Raw genomic sequence first — 23,782 nt, 5'->3', positions numbered from 1 at the left:
TTCTTGGTTGGATCTGTGTGAGATCCAAGTGCAAACTCCTTTTCATTCACAAATTCTATCCTCCTTCCCATTTCTGCTCTGCAGTCAATAATCTAATCAGCAAAAGCTTCTGCACCAACAGTCGCTGAAATGGATTTGAGTTCTTGACCTCATAATAATGCGCTGAAATCAGTGTTTGTCATTCGATTAAAGAAATCTTACTGCTCAACCTTTGAACATGGCTGGTGCCACTGATTTCAACATGACTCACTTCTAAGGAAATGCGTAGAAAATTGCAACCCAGGTTGATTCCCCCATGCTATTAATGGATCTATTAGCTAAATTTGTGGGTTTTGCAGCCAAATCACAAATGAATGTTTTGCTAGACAAGCACAGGGCTAGTACACAGAGAGTTATTAAAGTTCCTATAGAGGACCCTCTGTGTGTGGCCACTTCCTCTGGGAGGGGATTCTGCAACAAATGAAATAACCTCATAAAAATTCCTTCTGCCTCTGAGGAGACTCTCTTTCCACCGTGTTCCCATGCTATGCAGATGGGGGCTCCAGATACACTCACCCCTCTTTGAGGCGACCAACTTTTATTTTATTGTAACTTAGTGGCATTTTTCTGCATACTGCTTTGTAAGCAAACCATTTTGTGTTATTGTGTTTACTAAAAACGTGTGGTTTATTCTCTGCAACTGGGGGTGGGGGAGAAGACCACAGAAAGGGGGTAAAAATGTATAACTGCTTTAGTAAGCGGCAAAATGTATAAGTGTTTTTACTTTGCTAAAAAGGTGACACAGCCCATTTATTTTTTGCATTTCTTCCATGAGTGTGGGCTAGGAGGTTGAGCTATGTGAAGAAGTGTGTATACACATGAAAGCTCATACCTAGAAAGCTTATACAGTACTTAGCTGGTCTTTAAGGTGCTACTGGAATTATAAAAAATAAATATTTTTTTTGAAAGATCCTTTTAAAGACTGTCTTAAGACAAAAAGACTTGATTCTCTTAAGGGAGTTCTTTTTGGAGTATCTATCTATATCTGTCTATCTATATCATCTATCTATCTATCTATCTATCTATCTATCTATCTATCTATCTATCTATATCTATCTATATTTTGAGAGTCCCATGGACTGCAAGAAGATCAAACCTATCCATTCTGAAGGAAATCATCCCTGAGTGCTCACTGGAAGGACAGATTGTGAAGCTGAGGCTCCAATACTTTGGCCATCTCATGAGAAGACTCCCTGGAAAAGACCCTGATGTTGGGAAAGATGGAGGGCACAAGGAGAAGGGGACGATGGAGGACGATATGGTTGGACAGTGTTCTTGAAGCTACCAGCATGAGTTTGACCAAACTGTGGGAGGCAGTGGAAGACAAAAGTGCCTGGCGTGCTCTGGTCCACGGGGTCATGAAGAGTCGGACACGACTAAACGACTAAACAACAACAATCTGTCTATCATCTATCTATATCTATCTATCTATCTATCTATCTATCTATCTATCTATCTATCTATCTATCTATCATCATCTATATCTATCTATATCTACTGTATAAAAAATCTTTCATCTTGTTACCTGTTTGTATATATTTGAAACTTTAAGCCTAAAACCTGCCTTCAGGGAATCACACTGCGCTCTGCCTGATCACGAGTAAGACTACTTTTTGTTACTTATGAATAAGACTGTAGTGTCTTTATTCTTTTAGGAGGGATTCAAGAAGTCTTACCAGGGATACATTAGAACACATTTCAATCTGGAAAAGCCAGATTGAATTGCATATTGGCTTAAGAAACTCACATGGGTTTGCAGCTAGTTTTCTGCAGTGCGTGAGAAGGGGAGTGTAAACTCTGCTAAGTAAAGGAACTTGCTAGCGCAAGTTAGGAAGGATATTAATAAACAGTATATCCTAACCTGCCACCCTGAACATTCCCACATGAGGTTGTTTAAGATCAGAGCTAATTTAGTAGTTAACGTATGGGTTCAACTAACGTATGGGTCATATTGCAGACCCCACCATGCATTTTACCACGTTCTGAGGCTGATCCAGTCTTGGATTTTGGCCACAAACCTCCATTTCAACATCTGGTGGGTAACAAACGCAAAGGAAAAGGCATCCATCAATGAAGAATCTTTGTTCTTTCTAGTTAATTTTATAGTTTTTAAAGACTCCCTTCACTGAAATGGTCACTAGGCATTTTATTAACAATAAGAAAATGTAAAACAAAATCCGCAATAAATGAAAAGATTAAAATCATTCTCATATATTGCATGGCAGCATCATAAAAATGACACAACCCATCAGCCCCTAAAAACCTGGCAAAAAATATGAGCTTTTGCCTGGCATCAAAAAGAGGTTGGGACAAGATGCACTTCAGTCGGAAGCTTCTTCCACAGACAGGAACCACCACCAAAAAGGCTCTGCTATGGATCCCCACACTACACACCTCATTTAACACAGGGACCACCAAGAGAATTTCTTCCACAGATAATGGAGAAAGGGGTTCAGTTTTCCACATCTGATTTGGTTCGTACATGCATGTTCACCACTTGTTCGCTGCAACATCAAGTGATAACTTGCATGTATGAACTAACCTGGATAGAGCTTTCCTGTGTCCAAGAAGCCGCTCAAAACACAACACTTTTCAACAGAGGCAATTCAGACATTTGGAAAAGGGACATCAAGGACACGTTCAAGCAAACATGTAGCTGAAAAACCTCAGAAGGTGGTGAGAAAACAGGAAGCTTGGGGACAATGCCCTGAGCAGTTCTTAGGGTGCAGTTAGTGGAACCCAAACATTTCTGGCAAGTCCAGGATGCAATCAAATGTTTTCAGAACTCTCACTATCTTTTTAACAGGGCTGGCCCTACTTTTGGGGAAAGTGAGTCAGCTGCCTCAGGCTGCAGATACCAAGGGGAGCAGCAGCTCCTAATCCCTGCCCCCCGTCCCCAAAGCTAGCCTGATGTCCTCAAATACAGTGGAAGATGTTCCATTGTCAGTGTTCATGTAAGATTCAATGGTCAATCCAGTTGGATTCTGACATCTAATGGACTACTTCTCCCATATTCTCCTTTGCCTCAAGCAACTATCTAACTTTTAGAAGACATCTGAAGGCAGCCCTGTTTAGGGAAGTTTTTAATGTTTGATGTTTTATCGTGTTTTTAATATTCTGTTGGGAGCCTCCCAGAGTGGCTGGGGAAACCCAGCCAGATGGGTGGGGTATAAATAAATTATTATTGGTATTATTATTATTATTATTATTATTATTATTATTAACCGAAGGCCAACGAGCCCTGATTTGGGAGGTACCGGTATTCTCATCCTTGCTTTCCTGGTCTGAAAACCAAAAATAATGGTTGGAATCGTTTTCTCCTTGCTGACAGCAAACCTTATTCCACACATGGGAATATATGTGGTTAGGCCAAATCTGTATATTTCTTCTGCTCTCAGAAACAGAAGGAGTGTGTTGAACAAATTGAACATAAGTATTTTGTGTTGTGCAGGAGTGTGGACTATGTCCAGATAAAAAAGTATTGATGTATTCTGTTTATGGACTTGGGTGCAGTCACACATGCTGGTCACGGGGCTCTTAAGTATTATCTCCTCCACCAACCACACAAACACAGTCTTTGACCAACTGTATGAAAAGTTCCCTATGGCTGGTTCAGACTGTTAGGTCCAGTCATGGACGACTCTGGGGTTGTGGCGCTCATCTCGCTTTATTAGCCGAGGGAGCCGGAATACAGCTTCCGGGTCATGAGGCTAGCATGACTAAGCCACTCCTGGTGAACCAGAGCAGCGCACAGAAACACCGTTTACCTTCCCGCCAGAGCGGTACCTATTCATCTATTTGCACTTGATGAGCTTTCGAACTGCTAGGTTGGCAGGAGCAGGGACTGAGCAATGGGAGCTCACCCCTTCACGGGGATTTGAACTGCCGACCTTCTGATCGGCAAGCCCAAGAGGCTCAGTGGTTTAGACCACAGTGCCACCCGTGTCCCTGGGATGTATATGATAACCACCTGATAATCATTTAACATCAGCTGAAGCTGTGCAAACATAAATGGGTTATTGCAGGAACGACATTGCAGGAGGAGCTTGGATATCACTTCACATTGTCTCAAACCCAGTGCTATTCAATAGTGCTTATTCACACATTGAGCTCTCACCAGCCAAGAAGGCCTAGCTCATGCATCCTTCCATGGACAGGAAACCACAGATTTAACATCACAGATGAAACTTCCATAGTGCTTCATGTCACCTACAACAAAGGGCCTTTTCAATGAGTCCATTAATACATTTCATACAGGTACGGATGGTAATTTGTGGCCTCGCAGATACTGTGTGACAATGGTCCACATCAACCCTGACCATTGGCCAGGCTGGCTGGGGTTGATGTTGTGGGAAAATCTGCAGCCAAAATGATAATTTTTGTTTGCTGTACAAGTGTATGAAGGGGTCAAGACTCACATTGAGATGAATTCCTAGACCAGGGGTCTGCAACCTGCAGCTCCGGAGCCGCATGTGGCTCTTTTACATCTTTGCTGCGGCTCCGGGGCGGATACTAGCGAGGGGAGGAGGTGCATTTTGTGCCCCGACACTCCTCACTGTGGCTGGCGCTGTACTGGCTGTGACGTCGCATGGGGGCGGTGCGTGCGTTAGTTATGCACCGTCCCAACGTCACCTTCCCGCCCGCTGTCAGATCGTGGCTCCGGAGATATATTGTTTTAAATGTCGCAATGGTTTTGCGGCTCCCAGTTGTTGTTTTTTCTTCGGAAACGGGTCCAAGTGGCTCTTTTTGTCTTAAAGGTTGCAGACCCCTGTCCTAGACAGAAAACTTCCGTGATGTCATTTTCCTTGAACTTATTTAGTGGGAAACTTAAATGAAGGATTTAATCCTTAGCATTTCCTCCTTGCTTCAGATCATTTTTCATTAGCCGGCTGATGGAGATGGGTGTGTTGTTTGCTCTGTTGGAGAGCAAACATTATCTTAGCACATTTTAATATGTAGGGAGTAACTAATAAGTGTCACTGCCTGCCTCATATTCTTCACTGTACTATGCAGAATCCTGGCAAGACTAAAATGTAAGTAAACTTATTTTCTAATATATGTAGTAATACAGTCTGTTGCCTGGTTATTTTTATAGGAGGGAAATTGTGATAAGTGTACTTAAGGCTAAGCAGCATAGTCTCAAGTTTCTTTTTATTCTGCAAAGGGATATTTTAACTCAGAATAAGATCTAAACCTCACTCAGTTGAGACTGGGGAGAAAAATTAAGTTTACTATATCCTCTTCTACTTTTTAAAAATTCATCCAGTAGGTGGAAATTGGAATCCAACAACATCTGGGGGGCTGTGAGTTCCGAACCCCTATTTAAGGGCTAATCACCAAATATTAAGCAATTGTGATGGAGGATCCAGTGATAGATATTCTCATGTCAACCTGGTGCTATGTTTTCAAGACCAATATGCCACAGATAATCAAGGATCGCAAAAACACTCCAAATGGAAAGATGCATTTTAAATAATCAGAAACAGCCAGTTCCAAATCTTTCTATAGAAATCTTATTTCTATTTCTATGGGTCTCTCCCTCTCTCTCTCTCTCTCTCTCTCTCTCTCTCTCTCTCTCTCTCTCGTTTAACTCACCACTAATCCCACCAAAGGTTTCCCTAAAGCTCTTATTGATGCTGAAATGCAACCTTTGGGGAGCTGGCAGTAACTTGACAGAATGTCATCTCTGCTGTGTGCACAAAATCCCTTTGTTTTACTGCAGTAATTCATCTAGAATGACATCCCTACCAAGTTTTAAACCATGTTACAAGGAAGCCTCCATCGAACACCTCGTTTTATGTTTTCGTTCTAAATTACAGAAGATGGATGAAGGAATCTGTGTGACCTGAAACATACTGCCTACAAAGTCGATGCCCACATTTGCCCTCTTATTTATTATTACATTTATATCCCACCTCCTCCCCCCCAAGGAGCACAAGTTCATATTCATGCCCCCCCCCATTTTATCATCATTAAAGCCCTGTGAAGTAGGTTAGACTGAACAACAGTGCCTGGCCCAAGGTCATCGGAGCTACAAATCTCAGAGTTCCCTGGGAAGAGTGGTTTTTTAATATACCGTATTTTTCGCTCTATAAGACGCACCAGACCACAAGATGCACCTAGTTTTTGGAGGAGGAAAACAAGAAAAAAACTATTCTGAATCTCAGAAGCCAGAACAGCAAGAGGGATCGCTTCACAGTGAAAGCAGCAATCGCTCTTGCTGTTCTGGCTTCTGGGATAGCTGCGTAGCCTGCATTCACTCCATAAGACGCACACACATTTCCCCTTACTTTTTAGGAGGAAAAAAGTGAGTCTTATAGAGCAAAAAATACGGTATATACAACCACAATGAGAACTGTAGCTCTGTGAAGGGAATATGGGTCTCCTAACAACTGTAAGCACCCTTGACAAACTACAGCTCCCGGAATACTTCGGCGGAAACCATGACTTTTTAATGTGGCCTGAGACTGCAGGCAGGGCCTTACAGGAGCGAATGAGCTATCTCTGATCAAGCTCTTTGCACAGAACATTTAAATCACTAGCATTTTGCCCCAGACAGCAGTTTTTTTCCTTGGGAGGGGCAGATGGAGTGTCACTCTCACATTCAGCCTTCAGTGCAGGCAGCAAATCTAGTGAAGATAAGAAAACTTATCAGGTACAAAATACCAGGTCAATTCCTCCATCCACGGTCAAGTCAGTGGTCTTGTGAATCGTTGACCTGGCATTGCACAGCAGCACCTTAAGGTCATGTGGGTCATCCTTGTTGATACCAGTATCCTTCTGGTCAGGACCAGACCAGGGGTGATCTTCAAACAACGACTGAACCTGCCTCCTCGGTAATGACATGATCTGATCCTAGCATAACTCTTCCTCCTCCTACCCGTGATCACTGAGATCTGGTGTCCCAATGCATCCCCCCCCTAGTGGAACCTGCCCCAGCCATTCTGTTATAACTTAACAAATAGACAAACTAAAAACACAAGTTAGAACAGCTAATTCTCAAGTTAAAACACCTTTCTATTTTAATCTACAGACTGAACGCTCAGTCCATCTCCTACAGCTACCACTGGCAAATCAATGGAAACAGAAGAGAAGCAGCTATCAGCTAAGCAGTAGGACAGATGTGGAGAACCTTTGGCCTTCCAGACGTTGTGAACTACAAGTCCCATCATCCCTGGCCATTGGTCATGCTTGCTAGGGCTGATGGGAGCTATGGTCCAGCTGCATGCGGAGGGCGGAAGGTTACCCATGCCTGCTTGAGGAGAACCATCCCCATGGCAAGAGCTGTTGGGCAGGTGGTGGGATCTCCTTCACTGCAGGTATTTAAGGAGGCTGGATGACCTCCAGTCTGTGATGTTGTAGCTCAAGACAGCACCCTACAGATGCAGTTGGACCACAGCTCCCATCAGTCCCAGCCAGGAAGGCCAATGGTATGGGATGATGGGAATTGTAATCCAAGAACATCTGGTGGGCACCAGCTTGGCGACCTCTGCTGTAGCTGTAGCCTGCATCTCAGACCTTGCACTGAGCACTGAGATTTGAACTAGATGACCCCAATGGTTATATGGCATCTGATCCTATTGTATTTGGTTGAAGGTGGACTCTTAACGATTTGGCACAAATCTGTGACCAGAGAAGTTGAGATTGCTTCTGAAGGCATGGAATTGCAACAGGATACTCCAGTGCTTATGAAGAAACATGAAGAAGCTCCTGATACAAATCAAATGAGGATGAACTATGACCTGGTTAAGTCCCAGTCCAAGTATCCCTGTTTGCAGCCCAGTCCTATCTGTATTATTTGGGAGCAAGCCCCAACCCGAGTCAATAGGGATTACTCTCAAGTGCATGGGCCTAGCACTGCCCCCTTAGCTTTGGTGGTAGATCGGTTGTAAATCGCCTCCACTCCTTATCCTTTTACCACCCGAAAAGTCTTAGAGGTGTTTCAGCCTCACAACAACCTTGTGAAGTAGGTTAGGTTTGGGAGGGGGACTTGCCCAAAGGCAACTAAATGATATTCATAACTGAAGAGGGCTTTGAGGATCAGTTTATTACAGCCCACATCCATTGTAACCGTGATCCACCGATTTTTGTTGTTTAGTCGTTTAGTCGTGACCGACTCTTCGTGACCCCCTGGACCAGAGCACGCCAGGCACTCCTGTCTTCCATTGCCTCCCGCAGTTTGGTCAAACTCATGCTGGTAGCCTCGAGAACACTGTCCAACCATCTCGTCCTCTGCCGTCCCCTTCTCCTTGTGCCTTCCATCTTTCCCAACATCAGGGTATTTTCCAAGGAGTCTTCTCTTCTCATGAGGTGGCCAAAGTATTGGAGCCTCAGCTTCAGGATCTGTCCTTCCAGGGAGCACTCAGGGCTGATTTCCTTCAGAATGGAGAGGTTTGATCTTCTGGCAGTCCATGGGACTCTCAAGAGTCTCCTCCAGCACCATAATTCAAAAGCATCAATTCTTCGGCGATCAGCCTTCTTTATGGTCCAGCTCTCACTTCCATACATCACTACTGGCCACTAATTTTAATTCAAGCATTTATTCCATCGTTAAAAAAATAGAGGTAACACCCAAACAAATGAAAAAAGAGAGATTTATGTGTCAACATTTACATGTAGTATGTTCACAAATGCCTTGTGGATTGGACCTACACACAGGCTCATTGGATTAGTTAGGCGCTTATCCAAAACACAGGTCTTTGAAAAGCATTTTTTTTTTAAGGATAATGCTCACTCGGTTCAATGCTAAAGTACTTTTTTAAAAGCCCATTGATTTCAGTGGATGAGTTAGGGCAATTGCTTAACAGCATTTGCTATCCTACAGCCTCATACTTGGGAGTAAACCTCACTGAGCTCAGTAAGACTTGCTTCCGAGTAGACAAGTAAAGATTACTCTGTAACTAAGGGGCTTAGACTTTGTTCGGATCAGGATCATGACCATTTTTTCTTTTTACAAGAATAACTTTGGGGTATTTTTTTTAGAGGATCGTTTGCATGCTTTCAACCTTAAAAAAATAAATGCGAGTGAAATTATCTCTCTCTCACACACACAGAGGCATCCGTATAATTCCGATGATGATTTGAATTTGAAAGGGAGAGAGCGACTCTTTTGAAAACGAGAAGGTCCCATCTGGAAAAGCTCGACGTTCAATTAGATCACATCACTTCAGGGTGTCCTCTTCTCCCGTCCCCCCCTCCACCCCGCCGCCGTCCCCCCCGTCTCGTCTCCTGAATAACCTTCCAGGCAAAGCGACACAAAAACCGGCAGGCGAGCGCCGAAGCATCCATGGAAAAGAGAGAGAGAGAGAAAGAAAGAAAGAAAGAAAGAAAGAAAGAAAGAAAGAAAGAAAGAAAGAAAGAAAGAAAGAAAGAAAGAAAGAAAAAGACAGAGAAGAGAAAATATAAGGGAAAGGACGGCGCCTTGGAGCAGAAAAAACCACTGGGAAAAGAACCTCAGTCGCCAGCCCCGTTTCTCTCCTTTTCAAAAAAAGGGAACCACATTTAGAGGCGAGCGACTCTTATTTCTGCAAAGAACAGATGCGATTCCAAGGCGCTTTTGTTGTATTTCACGCGAGGGAGAGAGAAGGGCGACGAAGATTCGGAGCAGCCGGTAACGTTGCGAGCTGGGATTGACTTGGCGCTTTGGCGAGAGGGTGGGTGTTTGGAGATCCTCCCACTATCTTCTGCCACCCCCCCCCCCACTTCCAATGACCTAAGGCATCCTTTACTGAAGGGCCCAGCCTTTTTCTGCAAGACTAGGCACTTCTGAATCGACACCGAGGAAATAATGGGAGCCCCGACGACGCAGCTGGGACTCGCGGGCAGCTCTCTCCGAAGGGAGATGGCCTTTCCTTTCCAGTAGCCTGCAAGGAAGCAGGGGAAAATATAGGCCTTTGTAAGAAAAGCCACCGCGGCTCTCCTGCCCTGGTTCTCTAGTGCTGTGGGTGGTTTTCTTTCTGTTGAGAGACAGTTCAGTCTGTAGGCATGTGAGGAAGGTGGAGAGTGAAAGAATCAACTGGGGGAGGGGAGGAGATGCTGAAGAACGATCTGTTAAAAAAAAAAAAAGGAAAAAAGGAAGAGGGACAGGTTTAACTCATTGGGCGGCAGCAGGAACCGACTCCGGAACGTTCCCAGTTGCTTGATTTTGTTTCTGGAGAGGACCTCTTCCTCCTGACTCCTAGGATGGGTCCCAGAAGCTTATTTGAGGTGACAGTCTTTCTAGGGAGGCACGGACTTTTTGGCGAAGGGGCAGACTAACCCCTAACCAAGTTTATTGGGAGGGGAATCGCGGCGGATTCAGTGGGGCTCAACAAAGTGCGTGCCTACGCGGAAGCAACCCCATGGAATCCAAGGAGACTTCCTTCCCAAGTTCAAGGTGTCTCTGATTAGAGGTTTAGCCCCTTCCAATGCTCCTGCGGACACTTGAGATTGGGGGTCCCACTGAGGCCAGCGGAACCTCCTCCTGAGTATCGACGTTCCTCGGATCCGGCCTTATCGCGACCTCAAACGAAACGCATTTTTGGCGCCGTGAACCGTTCAATTCTGAACGCGTTTGATCAAAAGTGAATTTCCACTTATGAGAGTTATTCCCCACCGAGGCTGCAGTCCTATAAACACTTACCTGGAAGTAAGCTGAAGTAAGCGTAATAGGTCTTACTCCCAAGTAGACGCATAGGATTGCTCTGTCAGTGTGTAAAGGGAAGAAGAAGCTTCGAAGTAAAAACGGGTCATTGCTCCCTGGCTCTGCACACATTTACTGCGGAGTAAGGCATGTCACTTCAATAGGCTTTCCTGCCAAACGTACTTTTCCTGAAGAACATTGGCTTTTCGAAGCCCTCAAAGGAGAAGAGATAAGGTTCCAATCTTGATTCACGACCTGGGAATTTAAAACCTCAGAAACCGATTTAAATGCCATCTGTTTGCAATTCTTGGGATGAATGGCGTATTTCCCCCCCCCCCTTTTCGATCGGCTGTGGCTTAAGACCTCAACACGCTTTCTGACGAGGAAGCCCTATTGGACACGGTGGGGTTCCTTTCTGAGTAAACGTGGCGTAGGATCGGGCTGCCGGGAAGGGATTCGTTTTGAGTAGTCGATTAACCCCGAACCTCTTCCCGCCTGCGCCGCGCAATCCCGTTTAAAACTCTTTGGCAAAACCCCCTCTCTCAACCGCACGGTGATAACAAGGCAGCATCTATCTTGCCTGATGACCACCTACTGCTTTATGGTCGCTTTGTTCCAACTATTACAATCAAGAGAATTCTTTATTTACTGTTAACATTCACTTAAAGCGGGATGTTAATGATGCTTTGGAATTCACCAAAGAGAGTTTTCTGACGATTCTCTCTCTCCCCCTGCCCGCACTTTCTCTTTTGTTTATTTCAGGAAAACTTGGCTCGGAGAAGGAGGGGTGGCTGTGGGAACCCTGCCTGATAGAGAAAACCGGAGCTGACCTTGGATCTCGAGTTAGGTATTTGCTCAGGGTTTGGATTCCCATTGAAAAGGGCTCACTCGCTGCTGAAGATGGTAACTGTCACTCAGCAAACAACGCCAGGAAGTGATAGAACAGGCACAGACAAACAGACTGACGCGCACGCACGCCAAAATCTTCTCTTTCCCATTGTCTCCGCCACTGTCGACATTTAGGACGCGATCCTGTGCAAGTTAAACATTTTAAGGAGCCGTGGATTTCGCTGCGTTCATTTGAACATCGGTGGGATGTTGAAGCGCGCCCATTTAGCTTGTAAGCTCCGCGGGGCAGGGAACAGCGGCTGTTTACACCCAGTGGCTACAACCATTTATCGGCAGATTATTCGACAGAAGCGTTACCAGATTAATTTTGGCACGACGGTCCAGTTTTTCAAACGTGGGTAGGTTGTTTTGATTCAGGCGTGTCAGGATAATTAAAAAGAAAATGGCATGATAGAGCCGCTTTAGATAAAATAGCACCCATGGCTTGCTGCATTCTAAATTCTCTCACACGTTTTAAGTTTCCACCCATTTTTGGAATTCTTTAAAAGAGCACTGACTGACGGGGTGGGGGAGAAAACCGAGTGGGAGGTGGCGATGGAAAGGAGCGTGGCAGTCAGACAAGAACGCAGCGCAAGAGATTTCCGCACTGCAACATTTTGTTGCAGCTCCTACTTTTTAGCGTGTAAGCAGCAAACCATTACGAGCGCTCCCTGGCTAAATCAAAGAGCACCTTGGGGAACTGTGCCTTCCGTGAGTATTTGGAAATTTGGCACTGTACTTTTGCTCCATGAGAACCTGGGTTTAAGAAAGGGAAAACTTTCCACTCTTTATAATCACAGGAGGACCCTTAAAATCAGGCTTTGAAGGGTGCGCTTCGCACAAGAGTAACCTTATGCTCATTCTATTCCCGTTCCCGTGTGTGTGTGTGTGTGTGTGTGTGTGTAAGAGAGTGAGAGGTGTGTACAGTAATATATAAAACATCCTTAAAGAGCAATGGCTGTCATCGAAATTCTTTAACCGACACACACACACACACACAGAACTCCTATCTTGTTAAATGACCTCCCCTCCGCACTGCCTTCCCCAGTATCTAAATAGGAAGCTCATCGGGGCAGGGGCTTGCCCGGGTTTGTTCATTCTGCGTGATGGAGTTTGCACATTTTTGGGTGTGTGTTTGTGTGTGGGAGGAATTGCAAGGCACATTGAAGGCACTCTATAAATATTAGGCTGTATCTGTGGGCATTCCAAACCTATATAAGGGCCAAGGAAAACCCAGGAGGAGGTGGAATAGATATCAGTAGAACAGGGCAGACCGGGGAATTAGCACGTAGGGTTGTTTTTTTTTTGCCTTTCTTGTGCTTCCCTAACTAGAGCTTTCCAGATTTCTGAGGCTTTTACCTGCGTCGGATAAGCGCAGCCCCGTTCAATTTTGTGCCTCGCCTGATTTCTCGGGTTCAGGGTTCCGCACGTCGGTGGGCCTTTCAGACCGACAGGAGGAGCGGCGGGCCTCGCAGCAACGCACGGAGTTTAATGTAGCCAATGATGCACGTATTTTATTGCAGGAGATTCATTCATTATTGATAAACGTTTGCAGTAGCTTCCTGCTTCGGGGAGAGTCCCCGCCCCGCACACTTTTTTTTTTTTTACTTCTTTCTGATGAATAAACTAACAAGGCCTCTGCTTCCCTTACAAACCCAACCCAACCCAGTTCTTTCTCCGGTAAAGCTGCTTGCACACAACGGACCCACGAACCTGTTAATCCGGAGCACCTGGATTCCCAGACAGCTGAAGACCCAAATGTGTTTCCTGATCAAATTGTTTCGGTTTGCCTGGGTCTCTGGACCATCATCGTTAGGACACCCTGGGGCTACGAATCCGGTCCATACACCAAAGCAAACTGCAAAATAAATTAAGGCCTCGTGGGACCCTAAAGAAAGAGTTGCAATTCGCAGTGCGAACTGGATTAAATCCAAATAGTCGTATTTCCTACGCACGTTGATGCAAGACAGTATGCGTTCAATGAGCTACTTACTCTTAGGTTGTAATGCATAGGATTCATGCAGCCTTCCACGAGCTGTGGATCGGGTTCTCTTCCTACTGCTATTTGCAATTTTTAATCTCCAAATTTATTTTGTGTGTGCTACTTAGTGTATATTAGCGTTAGCTTTACTCCGCACAACTGCAACCTTATGGTGCGGGATTAAGCCTCACTGAACTCGGCGGGATTTATTTCTGAGTTAAGCAAACTTGCTATCCTAGGCTGTAACATTATTTGTTATTAACCGATTCTTTAAAAGATCAAATATTTCTGTGCCAATATACTTGCGTGGAAGGCATCAGGAATATTCGAATCCAGCGAGCGTGGCTTAACCGATTTGTGGATTAGGCTGTTCTCGGAAGCTTTAAGGTTTAGGAACGGTTAATTAACCTCCCCTAATCAGAAGCCACATCAAGTTCCGCGCAGGCGGTTTGAAGACAGAACAGTCAAAGTGGGCGGGGAGAGCTCAAACATCTTAAGTAGGTACGCTATTCTCGATGCCAGTGAGTGGAACTAAACACTGTCATCCTAAACCAGCACTGTCTTAATTTGTTTTAAAGATTAAATTTTCTAAGCAACCTTGAGTTGTGATTTGTTTCTTTACAAAAAAGGGAACCGTATGTTATTATTATTATTTTTAAAAAATTATGCACCCCCTTAAAGTGAGTAAATAAACGCAACTTGGGTATGATCGTTCTGCTCACCTTCATTTCAATGTTTTAAACGCGCTGAAGAACAGAACATGTCCAGTCACGCTTTAGGATCGCAGTCTTGGATTTTCGTAGTATAAGTCTCTTGGCTTCCTGTTTGCCGCAGAAAAAGTCTAAGGCTGGGGCCGCACCGCTTTTGTGCATTTTAGGAAAGGTGCATGATGGGACTTTGTGTCCATCCCCTTTCAAGAGGCCAACTTATGCATAACTTTATTGGGAATAAACCTCAGCGAGCTCCTGGCGGGGGGCGAGAGACTAGGCGCAGAGGTGAATTCAAGCTAGCCACGTTGGGTGAAAAGTGCAGCCGTGGGCTGGGTTGGGGAATAAAGGAATAAGGAGATCCTGTCCCAAAGGTGGTGTCAGAACCACCACCTCCAGTCTTTAGGGATCGCACCAGTCATTTCTCCACCTGTCACCACTCCCAAAACCCAAGTCGATGACCTCCTCCCTATTTAAGGGAGATATGCCCCCCACCTTGTCTGCCTACCGCGCTGGATTAATTTCATCTTTTTTTTCTTTTTTCTTTTTTGCACGTTGGCTTTTCTTTTTCAAACGTGGACCCCGTCTTGATTCCTATCTTCTAAATGTCCGGGCTATTTTCATATCCTGTTTCTTAAGGCTCACGGATGTTGAATTGCAGTTCCAAGGGTCAGCAGAAGTTAAAGGCGGAAAGTAACCTTCCTACAAAGCGGGGGAGCGGAGAGGAAGGCATGAATCTTTTGTATGAGAGGGGACTTTCAAGAAATTTCATTTTATTTTTAAAGGGTATGTAACCGCTCAAGATGACATGGCTCCAAAAATTGACAGGAGCTTTAATTTGCAAGAAGAGCAAGGCTGCCTGTTTTATTCCTTATTTTTCCTGAACGGGAATCGCAAGAGATTGTAGTTTTTTAAGCCAAACCACCACTCCGTACCCAGAACAGTATATGCGATAGAAATAAGGGCGGTCTTTCATTTAAGAGCAACCCAGAAATTTATCTGAAAGGCCTTTATATCTAATTCCGTGGGGCTAGAAAAAAACAATCAAAATACTTCTGTCACGGATCCGGCTGCTTTAGGAAGAGTCCCGCCTCAGCGCTAGAGATTCGTGCCGAATAGACCGTAAATCGCTTGCAACCCTACCGCGGCGATCTTAAGCGTAATAAATACTACTGAAATCAGCGGGGCGCTTTCCAACTCAAACGCTTTTAGGAGCCAGAAGTCCCTGCACGGTTAAGAGGACCTAGTAGGGTTTAAAGGTATTGCGGATCAGGCTGAGAAATATGCTACATTCAAGCTCTCTACAGCAACCTTGTTCGGAATTCCCAATATACACGGTAACTATCAAGGGTTTTCTTTCTGAGACGGTGCAGTATTACGGCCCCGTTTTTGCGAGTGGGGGAAAATCTCAAAGCCTTTTGAATGCCGACCTGATGGTGCTGAACGGACAGCAGCCGAGTCTTGTGGTGCTGAACGGACAGCTCCTTCCGCAAACTCCCCCTCTCCCGCATCACCGCCTCCTCTACTTTAGGTAATTAATTGCTAACGTAAACAAAAACGTGTTTGTTTGTTTTTTAAATAATATTTCGGGGTTCCCTTGCATTATCTGAGAGTTAGCTAAACAGGAGAAGAGAGAAATTTTGGTTCCCTTCTCGCTCCCTAACTTCGCTTAGTTTGTGCCGACCCGGGCTTAGTTCCCTAACGTTAATAAGAGCGCCTCTGGGCATGTACAGTGGCTATTTCCGCACCGCCAAGTAACCACAGCCAGTCCTCAAGTGCCTGGGGTCCTCGGCAAGTACCAGGTGTGAGGAACCTCGCTATTATTATTATTACTACTACTACGTTTTATATATTAGGAGCAGACTGATTCCTCAGCGTAGGATCCTGTCTGAGGCAGGACGAAAGAAACACTCTCCGTTACCTTCGGGGCCCAGCATTCGACATTCAGCAATGCCGATTATTCAGGGATAGAGATACAACCCTCACCTCCCAAACACGCAAACAAACCAGATGTCATTGCAGCGTATCCAAACCTTGCTAAGCCCATTTGCAAATAAAACTTCAAAACCAAATAACTCCAGTTTGCTTTCTCTCCTCGTCAGTCAGACTTCCCCAAGCGGAAATTCATCCACTTAAGAAAAACCTTTTTCTTGGGAGTTCGATTTAAATTATGGCAAGTTTCATTTGCAGGGAAGAAATTCACTTTTTTTTTGTGAGGGAAGAAGCTTGTCGAGGAAGAAGCATCAACGTCAAATAAACGCCAGGAAAGCGTTTTTATTGTCAAATGACATCAGAGTCCTGTAATCAAAGATTAATTGTCTTAATCAAATAGATCCACCCTCAGCAAATTAAGACGTCGCCAGCAACAAATTATAGGACAATTATAATAGCGCGGAATTGGCAGGGCGGTTGGCTGGCGAGTGAGTTGGTTGGTTGGCGTTTTGGAGTGGGGGGTGGGGAGATCCTAGAAACAGAAGCACAACAATGGAAGACTGCGAAGCATCAAGAAAGACAACCCAGAGGCGGTGGAGACAGAGAGGCAGAAAGGCACTCAAGACTGGAAGATGACACCTCCATCACCGACCCACCTTGAACCAAGAGATCGTGCGTGGCCGCTGCGCCAGAGAGTCGTCTGAAAATAACAGTCATAAAACAGAGAGCCCGTTTCAAACTCAGTGCCCCTTTCCCCTCAAGACCCTCACCCCTTGCCAAGAGGGCTTTTCGAAGGGAGCGAAGCCCAGCGCTTACCTGCCTCAGCCCCGCAGATTCTGCTCCCCGCAGCCGGGCCAAGCGCCTCTCAGCGCTCGGGCCATCCGAGCGGCGCCTTAGCGCGGAGACTCGACGGAGCTTCCTTCCCGGGCGGCGAGTTCGCAGGCGTCTCTCTTCGCTGGGGAACTTTGGCGGCAGGCCGTGGCTCTCGCCCTCCCTCTTGTGGGCTGGGGCGGGGGGACGGCGATTGCCCTCTCCTAGGTAGGCGGCAGTAGCAGCAGCAGCAGCCAGCCAGCCAGCCAGCCGGCACGCCAGCACGCCGCCTCCACCTCCTCCTCGAGGGCTCTGTAGCTGCTGGAACCAGCCAGCCAGCCAGCCAACCAACCAAACTGCCCTCCTCCCCCTCTTAGCTCTTCCTCTCCCCGCCTGGTTCAATCGGAATGCGCTTGGAGAATCTGCTGGCCGAACGAGCGCATTGGTCTCCACTGTAGCAAGCCTCTAAGAAGTCGCAGGGTGAGGGCGATGACTCGTTGGGCGATCCTCTGCCTATTTACTCTGAAGTTTAGCTCCACAGCGTGGAACGGGACCCATTCAGCCCCCAGTAAAACTTGCAGATTCCCCCACTAAGCGGGCTCAGCATTGCAAGCCTCCTAACTAAGGCTTTCCTCACCAGAGTCCAGTGGAATTTAGGATGCAATCCTGCTGGGCACCCTTACCCGGGAGCTAAATCCTATTTAATCCACAGGATTAAATAGGATAGTTCATAGCGCGCACTCCTAACCGCCGTCTACTCAGAAGTAAGTCCAATAAGGTTTACACCCAGGCAAGTGGGGTTAGGACTGCAGCCTGAGTCAGTCTGACTACAGCTTTGCTTCTGCCATTGACCTTCCCTAATTGAGCCATTCGCTCTTAGGTTTGCGGGCCTTACTTCCGCACCCCGAGCCTCGCCATCCTAAGCGTGTTCGGAAATGAAGGAGGCAGGCCGCTGCCAAGCTGGAGCCCGTGCGCTGAAGCTCCGAAGCGAATGCCCCGAAAGGAAGCCGAGGACTGGATCCGTCCTGCGAGGCCTGTAAGGAGGGAAAGAGCTTGGAAAGCGGGACTCCCACCCAGCACGCATAAAACCCAATCGTTTCCCAAAACACACGAGAAAGGCGCATTTGGACCTTGCGTCCCACTAACCTCCTGGCAGTTCTCAGAATCGTGTTTGGAGATCAGTCCAAAAGCGAGTGCAGCTGGTTTATACCCACCCCCCGGGTCTGTTTAATAGGGTCACCTATTCTGCGTTGGCTGACATGTAAGCCTGCGATCCTAAGGTTAGAACCCCCGCCCCCGGGAGTCTCCAGGCTGACTTTGAAGGGGCAAATGCTTAAGTAGGCAATCCTAAACACACTAAGGAACGAGCCCTGTAGGTCAATGCTTGAGGATTGCGCTCTAAAGATCGGGGAGCGGAGCCTTGACGATAACGCGCCACACAATGCTCTGGAAAAGACCCAGGAGGAGGAGAACCGCGTTTATTAATAATAATAAATAATAACATAAGCGCCTGGCATAGAGCGCTTATGCAGTTGGCTAGTCTAGCCATGCCTACTCAGAATTAAGCCCTATTGAATCCACTCCCAGGCAAGTGGGGGTTAGGATCGCAGTCTTAGCCACGAAGCTCATAGGTTGACTTGGGCTGAGCCAGGTCTCTCCCAAGGTTGTTGTGCTGGGAGACCGTGGAGACGTGTAAACGTCATCAACAGACGGGTTACAAATGGCGCCAAGAAGGACACTCGCTGGGCACTCAACTTCGCTGTCTTACTTAGGGGTACAGACCCAAGAATACAACTTTCTTTTCTTTTACTCTGCCCTAGTCTAGTTCCTTACTCAGCCTCGGGCTTAGAGTGTCCTAGACACTCACAGGAAGCGAGTGAACAGATGTGTGAAATTAACTCCTCTTAAAGTACCCCGGATTTACCCCGGTTTTGGCGGGGTGGTTAAAGGGCAAGAACCCCAGTTACATAACGTTCAGTATTCGCCCCTGGAAGCCTCCTGTCTCTACCCTTTCATTTCGATATCCCTTTCCCCTTAAATCAATATATTTCCCTTCTCCACCTACGTACGTATACTGTATGTCTCTCAGCCCAGGTCCAGGGGCTACCCTGGAGAAAACGGCTGCAATTTCACCCTCTCCGTCTCTCCCCCTCCACCCCAGTCGTGTTTTTCATCCAAATAATGGACCCTCTGTCTTTCCTTTCGCCCCAATTTCCCCTAACAAACTATTTCTGCCTGTGATTTGCTACGGGACGGGGTGTGCGGGGAGGGGGGGGAGCAAAACCCCAAAGCAAAACAGGCGGCTGTTTAAAAAAACCAACCCCAACTCCAAACAAAACAGACAAGGGAAAGGGAGGAAAAAAGAGGAAGACTAAAGAAAACGCAAAACACCAACCCTCCCAGCCCTAATGAGTTCAATTACAATGTGGTAAACACATTGCCTCTACGCTTTAATTAAGCCTGCTGTCCAATTTTAACTCATTAGTAATTCATTAAGAGAACAGCCCTTAGCTGGCGGAGGAGGGGAAGAGGCGCAGATTGGGGGAGCTGCATTAACCACAGCGCCCACCCCGGGGGATTTCCGCTGCCACCGCGAAAACGTCTGCGGGAAGCGGGGCGGGAGCGCGGCCCGCAAGCCTGTTGAGCCGGAGGGCGCTGCGCGCTCCCCAGAAGTAAGGGGGACTCCAGCGGTGGGCTCCTTACCGCCGCGTAAAGTTTTCTCAAGTCCACGATGTAGGGGAGCCTACTTGAATAAAATATTGGGGGCCCAGTAAGCTCTGCTCCGCATAATCGATCACAAGATGAGGGGCATTCATACCATTTGAATGGTAATGCCCATTAGCTTTGGGGGCCCTGGCCCCCTTAAAAAATTTATTGGGGCCTCGGGCCCTAGGAGTTGGTTCCTATGCCACGGTGCGTCAAATGCACGGCCGATAGTAATGCCTAGAATTCACGGTGCCGACAGCATAGGTAGATTGATAAAGAATTTATCCGTTTTAATGGGGAGTTGAGTGCACGTCTATCACCGACAGCTAAGATGGAACTTTTCCAAACTGAGGAAGTCTACCTCTGCGTTTCCTAGGTGCGAGGAGGGCGTCGACAATGGGGAGACGACTGCCAAAAATATTAGTAGAAACTTCACAGGCGCTGTTAAGATTTTGAAGCAACCTGCCTCCAGAGGCGGTGGCTTTCCTTTGCTGGAGATATTTAAGGAGAAGATGGACAGCTGTCAAGCATCGAGGCTGTAGCAGGATCCTGATTTGTCGATCTTTCACTGACTACGGGCGACGGCCAATCATCTCCTAGATCCCTTCGAATTTCAGAATTTCTTCCTTTCTGTCAGTCTGTCTGTCTGTCTTATACACTTTTAACAGTGGTATATAAAGAATGGAATTGGTGTGGATTTCGCTCCGCCCCCTCTCTCCCAGATATATACCATATCTATATATGATATATATAGTTGCAAAATCTCCTGGGTGCAAACTGTAAATAGGAAACAGGGACACCTATTTCCCTTCGCATCTGAACACCCCTCGTAGGTTTGTAAGCTTCTTGGGGCAGGGAGCTGTAGCTTTTCCTTCCTGAGCGAGACTAGAAAGTATATTATCCCACGACAATGACAGTGAGGATCTGTCCCTCACAGCCGCTTTTCATATCTGCTTGTAGATACCTGGGAAGGAGTAACAGGTAGACCTCCCCCCTGGGGATCAAGAAAATGTGAGCTCTTCCAAAATCCGTTTGCTCCCGGATTGCCAGAGTTAACCGACAGCAGAAACTGAATTTCCTATTACTAATGTAAAACAAAAAGCAAGCGCCTCTAATTATCTCTTGCTTACTGCGCTTTCAACACTGAAAAGCGTGAAGCCTGGAAAGTTGTACGTTGAGGTGGGTAAAAAGGATTTAAAAACAAATATCAAAGAGATTTGGAGGAAGTCACAGAGGGAAAGCGACGCTTTTCTGCCTTTTCTATCCGCCCGCGCATCTCAGAGCTTTACGCTTAGAAATTGTGTCAACCTCCCTTTTCCTTGCGGTGCCTCCAAACACTTTCAGCAATCCAGGTTTGAGCGAATAAAGCGACTGGACTCGGATTGATAGCCCGGTCCACTCCAAATCTACTCAGAAGTAAGGACCGTTGTGTTCAGCGGGACTCGGCCGTCCCAATAATGTGCGTGGTTAGGTTTAGGTTAGGTTAGGCGATCCCCTAATCCGTTTTTTAAAAATCCCATCGCATTTCACTAGGGTCGACGCCCGAGTTTCAGATGCTTCCAGATACCGAACCCAATCCGGTGCACTTTTTTATTCTCAGACAATTCCTGCTGTGTTCCTTGAGGGCGGTTTACTCCCAAATCAGCCGTCAGGGGAGATTTGCAGCCCGTGTGTGTACAGGATCGCAGCCGAAGCCTTAGGCAGCGATCCTATATACACTTAGCTTGAGGGCGAAGAACGACCTGGAGTTTACTTCTGAGCAAATGTGCAGAAGATCGCGCTGTTCGTCCTTTCCCCGTTGAAATGTAAGTAGGACACGATCCTAACCTCTTTACACGATTTCGTCGGGCGGGACTCCCTCCTGTCCTTTATTGAGAACTTGTGAACCTCTTTCTATTTGGATGGGGAGCAGAACCCCCCAAATTTCCCCAGCTGGTCAATCCGTCTGAACGATGTCCAGTCTAGCACCATCCTGTGGCGCCACACAGCAGGACCCTATGCATGCCAATCTGAAGTAAGCCCCAGACTTCCAGTTAAGTGGGTGCACTAGATGTGCACCTTTACTGGGAAATACGACCAGCCCGTGGTGGTGGTGGGTGTCAGAATCTACCAGTAAGTCCTCCAGAGCAAGTTCCATTGACATATGTGTCTTGTCCTACCTCCCACTGATTTCCTGTAGGGAGGTGTGAAAGGGCAGTTTCCTGGTGGATTAGGCCCCTCCCTGGAAACGTTTCTGAGGCCAGCGACCCACCACGAAGAAGGAATACCTTGGGACACTAGATCTGGCAGTCCTACCAAGATCACCACAAACCCCACAATATATGCACAGAAACAATTTTGGAGGAGCTGGTGCGTCTGAATGGGCTATTTGGATAAGCGGTAGTCCTTATACCTTTCCTAAAAGGGAGATACACCGCAATAACAAATAAACAAATAATAATAAAATACATAGCGATTTATTCCTCCCAGAAGTGTAAAACATATAATCTCCCCAGAAGTCAGAGTTCATTAAGGGCTATGCATACATGTTCTAACAGCAAACATTTAGTGAGTGCCTTCTGTGGCAATTTTTAAAAGATTGCTGAAAACTGTACTATTCTGCCTGGCCTTGTGCTGACAATTAAGAACACATCTTTCCACAATGCTTAACAGACACCTATTTTTTTAAAAATGGTTTTATTCTATGGTTTAATGATTTTATTGTTATAAAGTACTGACAACATATTGCTTATTTATTTTTTAAAAATGTATCATATAACTAAAACTACATTATTGCATTGAAAAATGAAGCGCTACTCACTTTTCTATAGTGAGTAAAGGAATTAAAAGGAGGCACACTTTGGAGCTCTCCAGAGTGCTGATTTCCCCCTTTTTCCTTCTGGCAGGTGTATTCTGCAAAGTGTCACTGATGCAATAGCAGTGTATTAGTGAGTGGATTTACACTGGAGACTCCGCACATCATTCCACGTTCTTAGTTGCTCTGTGATGCTTCTCCCAACGTTACCGCATTATTGAGACCTGGAGAGGTTGGCTTGTGCAACCAAACGAACACCTCCCCATCCCCTGAAACTTTTGTGGTATAAAGTCACAGGATCATCAGGAATGGCCTGCACAGACTGGAAACAAAGCAGTCTGTCTACCCTAAAACATTTGCAGCTGCAAGCAGTGCTGAAAGTGGAGTCGTGTATAACCACCCTGAAATCATCATGAGCACGAACCATCATGGATGTCTGATTAAAAAAAAAAGACATCAAGAATCTTGTATCCATTTACAAAGCTCTTAACAGCTGGGTCCAGGACATCTTAAGGGATTCCTGATTACTTCTATTCCCATCCAATTACTGAGATCTTTGGAGGAATCTCTGGTAGTCACTCATGGCTGAGATGCATGGCTTGCAACTACTAGAAGCCATGGGCCCAAGCCTGTGGAACTCCCTCCCACCTGAGAGTAGGCGGGCACTCTACTTGTGTCTAAGCCAGGCTTCCTTAACCTCAGCCCTCCAGGTGTTTTGAGACTACAGTTCCCATCGTCCCTGACCACTGGTCCTGCTAGCTAGGGATCATGGGAGTTGTAGGCCAAAAACATCTGGAGGGCTGAGGTTGTGGAAGCCTGGTCTAAGACTTCCTTGTTCCAGATAGCATTTAAAGGTAGTTGGTTTCAGGATGACTTTTTCTTTTCCCATTTTCTGTGTGTGTGTTTTTTGGTACACCACTTGGAAATGCAAATATTTAAGTGGTATATAAATGTCTTCAATAAATAAAGAAAATTTGGAGGGGCCCTTATTCCTTCAACTTAAATAGTGAGTGCGAAAGAATCATGTGGCCACAGTCTCTACAGTGTGTGGCAGGATCTGCGGCCAAAATCACAAATACATGATTGCTAGATAGTCACAGACAGAGGACTCTATGATGTCATATCCTCTAAACTTTCGTGATTGGAATGGGAACAATAAAAACTTAATCTCTAATTATCCTTGTCATTGGGACGCGGGTGGCGCTGTGGGTTAAACCACAGAGCCTAGGACTTGCCGATCAGAAGGTCGGCAGTTTGAATCCCCGTGACGGGGTCAGCTCCCATTGCTCGGTCCCTGCTCCTGC

The sequence above is a fragment of the Podarcis liolepis genome, assembly GCF_965112155.1.
Source record: "Podarcis liolepis genome assembly, chromosome: 11".
In the NCBI taxonomy this organism is placed as follows: Eukaryota; Metazoa; Chordata; class Lepidosauria; order Squamata; family Lacertidae; genus Podarcis; species Podarcis liolepis.
The sequence above is the reverse complement of the archived record's forward strand: the minus strand, read 5'-3'. Positions refer to the sequence as shown.